The following is an 8452-nucleotide window of genomic DNA, read 5'->3' on the forward strand; positions in this document are numbered from 1 at the left end:
TGCCCTCTAGAGGGCAGGACTAGACTGTCTCTAGCAAATTGAGATTCTGACCTGTCTGAAATTTCCCCGAAACAGGTAGAACTAGATCAGGGATGGGAAACCTCAGGTGCAGTGGGACAATCACAGCCCTCAAGATTGTATACTGGGCTCTTGGGACTCAGTCCCGGTCACACATCCTCCAGAAACATGTACCCTCCAACATTTCTCAGATGAAAATAGGGGCTTGTGGAGAAAATAGAGACATCCTGGGATCAGGCATTCATAATTCTGTGTCTGTCCCTGGAAAATAGGAGCACTTGGAGTGTGTGGAAACCCACCCATCACTGACCCAGTTTTGCAACCACATTGAGTGTTTCTGTCTGAATGGAATGTGCCTTTGAACTCTGATCACACTGGATGGAGGATAGAAAGGGATGTGTGAGTGTGTGTGTTTTAGAAATTGGGATACCTTACACAGGTGTCAGGTTTCAGGGAATCGGCTCTCCCCCCACCCCACCCTGCCTGACAGTAGATAAGCAGAACAAAGGAAAAAGAGTCTTCTTACCAGTTAGAAACTTTAATAATCACAGTGAGAGAACAAAGAACCAATCTCCTAGAATAGCAGTGCTCCCAATTAAGAATTCCACCCCCTTATGTCCCTATTAATCCACTTCACCCCTGCGCCTTGGAACCTGATCTTGTCCCCTCTGTGCTTTGTGTGCTTTCTGTTCTGCCACTTTCTGAGCTCTTCTTGACCTTGAGGAGAGTGGAAGAATACTTTCAGAGACCAGTGAATCTGTTAACCCTCTCTCTCCCAGTGTTTCTTCTCCTAGCTGTTGCCCATCCAGTATTTCCCAGCTTCTGCCTTCTGAAATGTGTCCCTCTGCAAACCACTGTTCCAAATCTATACTGTCCGCCTGCTCCTGGGAAGATTCAGGATCCAAATGAGGAGCAGGGGGAGAGGGAAGGTTCCCACCATTCCTCCTCAGTGCTGCCCACCTCAGCACGGTCCCTGACAACAGATGAAATTTAAATATTCAGAGTGGTTTAACAATTAGTCCCTCTTCCTAGGGAACTCTGGGAATTGTAGCTCTGTGAGGAGGAAGGGGGGGCGGGGAGGATTACTAACAACTCTCAGCAACCTTACCAAACTATAGCTCTCAGTATTCTTTGGGGGAAGCCATGACTGATTAAAGTGGTATCTTAGGCTTTAAATGTATGTGGGTGAATGGGTCCGAACATTCTTAAAAGACAGCACCACACTGGCTTTCATAACAGCATAGCCATATATGCAAAGAAGCTACCCTGCATTTAGATCAGGGGTCAGCAACCTAAGACCCATGGGCCACAAGCGGCCCATGGGGGTCATTTAACTGGCCCATGGACCCCCGCCACCTGCTCAGTCGGCTCCTGTGCACTGCACTAAACCGGTGCGGAGCAGAGCAGGGACCGCTTTCCACGATGTTGGCCAGCTTCCCATTGGCTGCAGGAAGCTCCTGCAGCCAATGGAAAGCTGCGCACACCTCCTCCGCGCCGGAAGGAGCACCGGAAATAGTGTTTGCACATGCGTGCATGCATGCATGCGTGCACACACAAAACACTCTGGCCCACCGCGGTGTCTGCAGGACCATGAACCGGCCCAGGCCACAAAAACTTTGCCAACCCATGATTTTGATGGATGGGACCTGCAATGAAAAGTTGCAACAGGGAGTGCTTTGGTTCAAAACGCCAATCAGCCATGCCTTTTCCAATGCTACTCTATCCTCCTTTTCCTTCCCCTGCCTCCTCAATAGTCAGCCAATATTTCATGCTGAATTAGCATGCTCAGTCTTCACTGGGCTATTTCTTGTTTATTTGCTCCCTTTCGAGTTCCACCCTATTCCCCCCCCCTTCCTTTTTGGTGTTTCTGAAAACTTTGGGACCCTTCCCCATAAAACCGTCTAATCTCTCCCTCTGGTCACTTGAAAGTGGCAGTCACATTAGTTCCATAAAGATCCATACTCAGGGGATGAGTTTACTATTAGTGTATTTTCATTTTTACTTAAAGGTATTGATACACTGTAGTTTGCATGGCTAACAGGGGGCCATAACAATTGCAGCAGGATTGGAAAACAGGTCGAGGTGAGCTCTTTAACAGAGTGGAGGAGGTGCTTGAAAGGCCTATCCCCTCCTGTATGTGTGTGTGTGTGTGTGTGTGTGTGTACATACGTATGTATGTATGTATGTATGTATGTATGTATGTATGTATGTATGTATGTATGTATATGTATACACGTGTGTGTGTGTAAGATGTTGCTATATATATATATATATATATATATATATATATATATATATTCCAGAGAGAGAGCAAGGGAAGGCCCTTCAAACAGCAGTTTAGCGAGCCACTCTACTAAGTTCATCATGATGATGATGATTTATTTATTTATTTATTTATTTATTTATTTATTTATTTATATCCGTCCCCCCTGGCTGTGTTTTCCCAGCCACTCTAGGTGGCTCCCAACAGAATATTAAAAACACAATAAAACATCAAACATGAAAAACTTCCCAAGAGAGGGCTGCATTCAGATGTCTTCTAAAAGTCAGACAATCGTTTATTTCCTTGACATCTGATGGGAGGGCGTTCCACAGGGCTGGCACCACTACCGAGAAGGCCCTCTGCCTGGTTCCCTGTAGCATCACTTCTCGCAGTGAGGGAACCAGCAGAAGGCTTTCGGCACTGGACCTCAGTGTCTGGGCTGGACAATGGGGGTGGAGACGCTCCTTCAAGTATACTGGGCCGAGGCTGTTTAGGCATACCTGCTAACCCCCCCCCCCCAAAAAAAAATGCGGGATCAGCAGCGGCGCGGCACCAGAAGTTGCGTAGAAGCAACTTCCGGAACCGTCTTCCCTTGTGTGGGCACCGGAAATCAGTGCCCACACATGGGTAGAGCAGCACCCAAAATGGAGGCTCCCTGGCAGGTAGGATACCTCTTCTGGAAAGCCTGCAAGCAGGACCAGAGTAAAGCAGCAACTTTCCCCACAAATGATTCTCAGAAACCAGAAATTCAGAGGTACCGGTAAGAGCATAAACACAGTGTCTAGAAGCCAATGATAGGCTTATCCTCTATGAATTAATCTATATTTTCCCTCATATTAAATTTACCCAAGAAAGGACACAGATTCGTTCTTCTCCATGCCTCATCAAGAAAGAAACCAACTGATAAATGAATGAGATGACAAAATATCCATGATGCATTGAAGTTTTTAATGACAAAAGATGGGAAATGGATACAATTGGAGAGTGAAAAAGAATGGTTACAGAGTTTTAAAAACGTAACATTGTTCAAGTTTCAGTACAATCAATCACCTTCTGAGTGGAAGGGGTTAGGCACTTAAAATAACAATATATGAGTAAACAGTAGCAACAAGAATGAAGTAACTATAAACAGTAAACGGTAGCAAAAAGGAAAAGCATGAAGTAACTATTGTGATGAGGGAAAAACTGAGAGAGTCATATCCAGGGAAGGTAGATACAGAAGCCGAGGACCCAACAATCCCACCAAGATGGCAAGAGTGGAAGGTGCTCAACCCTCTGAGAAAACAATCCTATTTTGCCCAGTAATGTTGCATGGTCTCTGTAATGACTTAGCATGGACCACAGCATGGCTCACAGCATGAAGTGTTAACATTACCACAGTGGGCAGTGCTGCACAGGAATCCTGCTGGCATGATCACATCATAGCCTGGGTAGCACATATCGACTCTCATGCCTGGGCCATAGCCCCCATGACCCCCATGTCCACCCCCGTAAGACCCAGAGCCACAGCAGGAGGGTGGGCAGCATTCGGAAGCGCACACACAGTGGCAGGACACTCTGGGGTCGCAGTGGCAGACGAGACGTGGTCCTGGAACTGTCAGGGAGCAACCGCCGGGTTGGACGTGCACCACGGAGGTGTCACCAGTGTCAACCAACACTCCGCCACTGCCGGCGCCAGCTCCGCCCCCACCGTATCCACCGTGTCCGCCGCCATATCCGCCACCATATCCGCCACCACATCCGCTGCCACAACACGATGTTCCACAACAGGCCATCTTGAGTAAGAGATAGGGATCTGAAACACACAAGAGACGGACAGTGAACAAACAGGAGAGGATTGGATGAATGGACCTCTAGGTATACTCCCAGGCGATCCATGATGAGAAGCTTAGATTTGGTGTTAAAGGTAAAGGTAACCATTAGGTCCAGTTGTTACCGACTCTGGGGTTTTGGCGCTCATCTCGCGCTATTGGCCAAGGGAGCCAATGTACAGCTTCCAGGTCTTGTGGTCTTGTGGTCTTGTGGCCAGCATGACAAAGCCGCTTCTGGCAAACCAGAGCAGCACACGGAACACTGTTTATCTTCCCGCTGTAGCGGTACCTACCATATTTATCTACTTGCACTTTGAGGTGCTTTCGAACTGCTAGGTTGGCAGGAGCTGGGACCGAGCAACGGGAGCTCACCCCATCGTGGGGATTCGAACCGCCAACCTTCTGATCGGCAAGCCCTAGGCTCTGTGGTTTAACCCACAGTGCCACTGAGTGAGATGTGTGAGTGTTAGATGTGGTCTAATCCAGCTCTGTCAGTGTGACTAGGAGCCCTTCCTAGTGGAGTGTCAGTACTTTGGCCCCATAAATATGCATTGTTCATGTGCTCCAGGATTCCTGATCCCATTTGCATCATGTTGTGAGGAGGGGAAGGACTGGTGTTAAGACTGGTTCCAAAGGTAGCAAGATAGCCATGCTTGTGTGAATGAAGATATTGTGGGTATGCAGAAAACTAACCTCTGGTTTTGCATGGGTGGAACGGACCCTGTGGTATAGATGTGGGGAACCTGTGGCCCTCCAGATGTTACTGAACTACAATTCTCATCTTCCTTTGCCATTGGCCATGCTTGCTGGAGCTGGTGGGAGTTTTAGTTCAGGAATATCTGCCGGGCCAGTGGTTGCCTTGTACTACAAAGAGATTAATCAATCCAATTTTTAATCAATTGGGGGTGGGATAGGTTTTCCACAATACATTTCACAAACCCATGTTATCTTGTAAATAGCCCTCCTCTCTCATGCACAAATAATATATGAATGGGTGGGTCTGCAAAACTAGAAAATAAAAATACTATAAATAGTCCCATTCAATTTCCAATTTAGAGCACGGTACACCATGCTTCAGTTCTGGGGAATCTGAAACCCTCCAGCTCCCATCATCCCAAGCAGTGGTTGTGCTGGAAGGGCTGATGGGAGTTGGAGTCATCCAACTTCCCAGGGAGGATAGAAATTCCCCCCCCCCCTGCTTTTAGATCTGTTGGGCTTTTGACATGTTAAGCTGCATGATGGAGTTCAGACATGGACAGTCAATGGATAATCTACTACAGGGATAAATAATAGAGGACTTATTACCAGGAGCTGCCTAACTAAAACCAGGCACTCCAATTTCTCTGTGTTGCTGGCCCCCATGTGGTGAACAACAAGAACTACAGGCTGGAGAGCTCCTTAGCAACACAGAGTTCTACACAATCATTGGCTTCTTCTGACCTGGAAGGACTACAAAGTCATCTAGATCTGACTGGAACTGTGCCTGGACAGCTCTACCCACCTGGATCTGGCTCCTAGTTGAAAGTTCTCACTCAGTAGCTGCCTAGGTACCTGTTCTGATCCATAACCTCCTTGAGACACTATATCATAAGACATGGGACCTGATACAAAATTTTATACTGTGGAGTGATCTTCTCAAGCTCCCTATCACTCATGTTCTTTTCAATGATACTCCATTGAAATTCCACTCCCTACTTCTATCCTGTATACCTGAAGGAGCGTCTCCACCCCCACCGTTCAGACACTGAGATCCAGCGCCGGGGGCCTTCTGGCGGTTCCCTCACTACAAGAAGCCAAGTTACAGGGAACCAGGCAGAGGGCCTTCTCGGTAGTGGCACCTACCCTGTGGAATGCCCTCCCACCAGAGGTCAAAGAGAACAACAATTACCAGACCTTTAGAAGGCATCTCAAGGCAGCCCTGTTTAGGGAAGCTTTTAATGTTTGATGGATTTCTGTATTTTGTTGGAAGCCGCCCAGAGTGGCTGGGGGAACCCGGCCAGATGGATGGGGTATAAATATTATTATTATTATTATTATTATTATTATTATTATTATTATTATTATTATTATCCCCAACAGTCAGTGGGCAGTTTTTATTTCACCAGCAATATATTTGCTTTAAAAAACAAAACTTGGAGTTCCAAGTAAGGCAGATGATTTCTCTTCTGTGTGGATTCATCAATTTTGGCTACCTATGGACCCAGACACAAAGAGCAAGTTCACTGACAGTATGTAGTAGGGGTGGAGTTCCTGTGGAGCTCTCCCAGGTCCTGAAGTGTCTCTGCTCTGGGCCCATTCCCTGGAGCAAGTACAGTATAGGGAACCTGTGGCCCTACAGATGCTGTTGTACTCCAACTCCCATCACCCCCAGCCAGCATGGCCATTGCTCAGGAATGATGTGAGTTGCCATCCAGCAATATTCTGGAGGACCATAGAGTTCCCCATTCTTGCAATGTAGGAATACATGAAGATGGTTTATGCAATATCTCCCTTATAGTCTCTATCCCTACTTGGAAACACCAGGGGTTGAACCAGGGACCTTCTCCATGGACTACTGAGCTATAGTCCAACCCCCATTCCATCTACTTGCATATAGAAAAAATCAATGTCTTCCAGCCTTTTAACGTGCAAAGAAAAGGATCACTCAGAGCAAAAGTCTTATAGAGAATATCGCCTCCCTCAATAAGAAACAAATAACTGTCAAGTCGGATGGATGAAGGTCTGCCTATTCATTGTCGCATTTCCAATAATGGAAGCATGAAAACAGCAGCTAGCCCTTGTTTTTCTCTCTCTACTTTCTGACCATTGAAGGTGTAGCATCAAAGTTATAGCTGGTCAATAAAGCTACACCTTTGCCAAATAGACAAAATGCAACACATTACCTGGTTTGCTGAAGGTAAGTCTTGAGTGTGAAGTCAACTGAAGCTGATGAAAAGGTTCCTGAGCTCTCGGTGCTTTTATACAGACCTGGCCAGCTTTGAAAAGTTGTGACCTTTTTACATCAGTTGCTAATTATTGACACCATGACACACCGCTATGTATGTCAATTTCCCAAACAGATTCCTTATTCACTGCCTGTGGTCTAGTGTCCAATCCATATAATAAAGCATCTCTATTACAATCCATAGATTCCTTTCTTTTTATAATTTTAATGGGGAATGGTCAGCCAGGTGATGAGGAAATTAACCTGGCTTCATTTATTCTGCGAATCACCTCATCAACAACACATTCCACACACAACTCCTTACATAAACTCAGCTTGACTCAAAAAATTCCAAAACAATTCTGATGTTTTAATGGTGGACCTTGAGAGGGGGCTTGTGTGTTCATGCCCTACCTGTTGATTGGCCATTGCAAGAATCAGATGCTGGATTAAATGGGTCTTTTGTCTGACCCAGCAGTGTTTCTGTCACATTTTTAGGAAGTTCATAACTTAAGACACTTGTCAGTCAAAGTAGACATTACAAAGCCTGGCAGAATCTGTGGGTTACATCTAGTGTTAGTCCTGCTTAGGGTAGAACCATTGAAATGAGTCTACTCTGAAGATGAATTGATTGTATACAACCCTGTGTATTCCCCTTTTTTAAAAATCCCACCTTTTCACCATCATGGAACCCAAGTTCTTATGTGATTCCCAGGAGGTCTACCATCCAGCCCCTGACCAGACCTAGATCTGCTTAGGTCCAGCAAGGTGGTCACCCTGTATGCCTTTAGACCACTGATGGGCAACCTTTTGAGGTTGGTGTGTCAAAATTCACCAAAAATCCAAGCATAACTCAGGTGGTGTGTCACTTCGAGAGAAAAAAACACCACAATTTCACGATACTTATAGTATAAATAACAAAAATGTATAATTGTAATATATAACTGTATTTAATAAACCAAAAACTAATTATTTAACCAAACCAAACCCAAAACCCTTTATTTATCACAATGTGCCCAGAGTTGTTGAGCTTTTTGGCAGGAGCTGCTGTCCAAAGTTTTGGAGGTTTTTTTTTTTGGGGGGGGTGCAGAAGTTGCTTTAGGATGCCCCAAAGCTGCTGCACTTTTTTGGGGGAAAGAGAACAGAAATAAATGACAAATAATACCTTCGCTGGAACTAACACGCAGCACCGACAGTCTGCCAAAGCGCCAAAAAACCCAGCACAGAACGGGTTAAAAAATTAACGCTGTTACACCCGATCATCGTCTGCCAAAGAGCCAGAAAAACAGCACAGAAAGGGTTAAAAACCAATCTCTGGCTACCAGCAACAACAACAAAAAAGGATCCGGGTTTTAACAGCGGAGACAACACAGCTTAAGGAGGAGCGGGAGAACAAATGGGGGGGGGCAACAACAACAGCGTGAATGGGCCGATGGG

This window comes from Zootoca vivipara, chromosome 16 (assembly GCF_965207765.1).
Source record: "Zootoca vivipara chromosome 16, rZooViv2.hap1.1, whole genome shotgun sequence".
Taxonomy (NCBI): domain Eukaryota; kingdom Metazoa; phylum Chordata; class Lepidosauria; order Squamata; family Lacertidae; genus Zootoca; species Zootoca vivipara.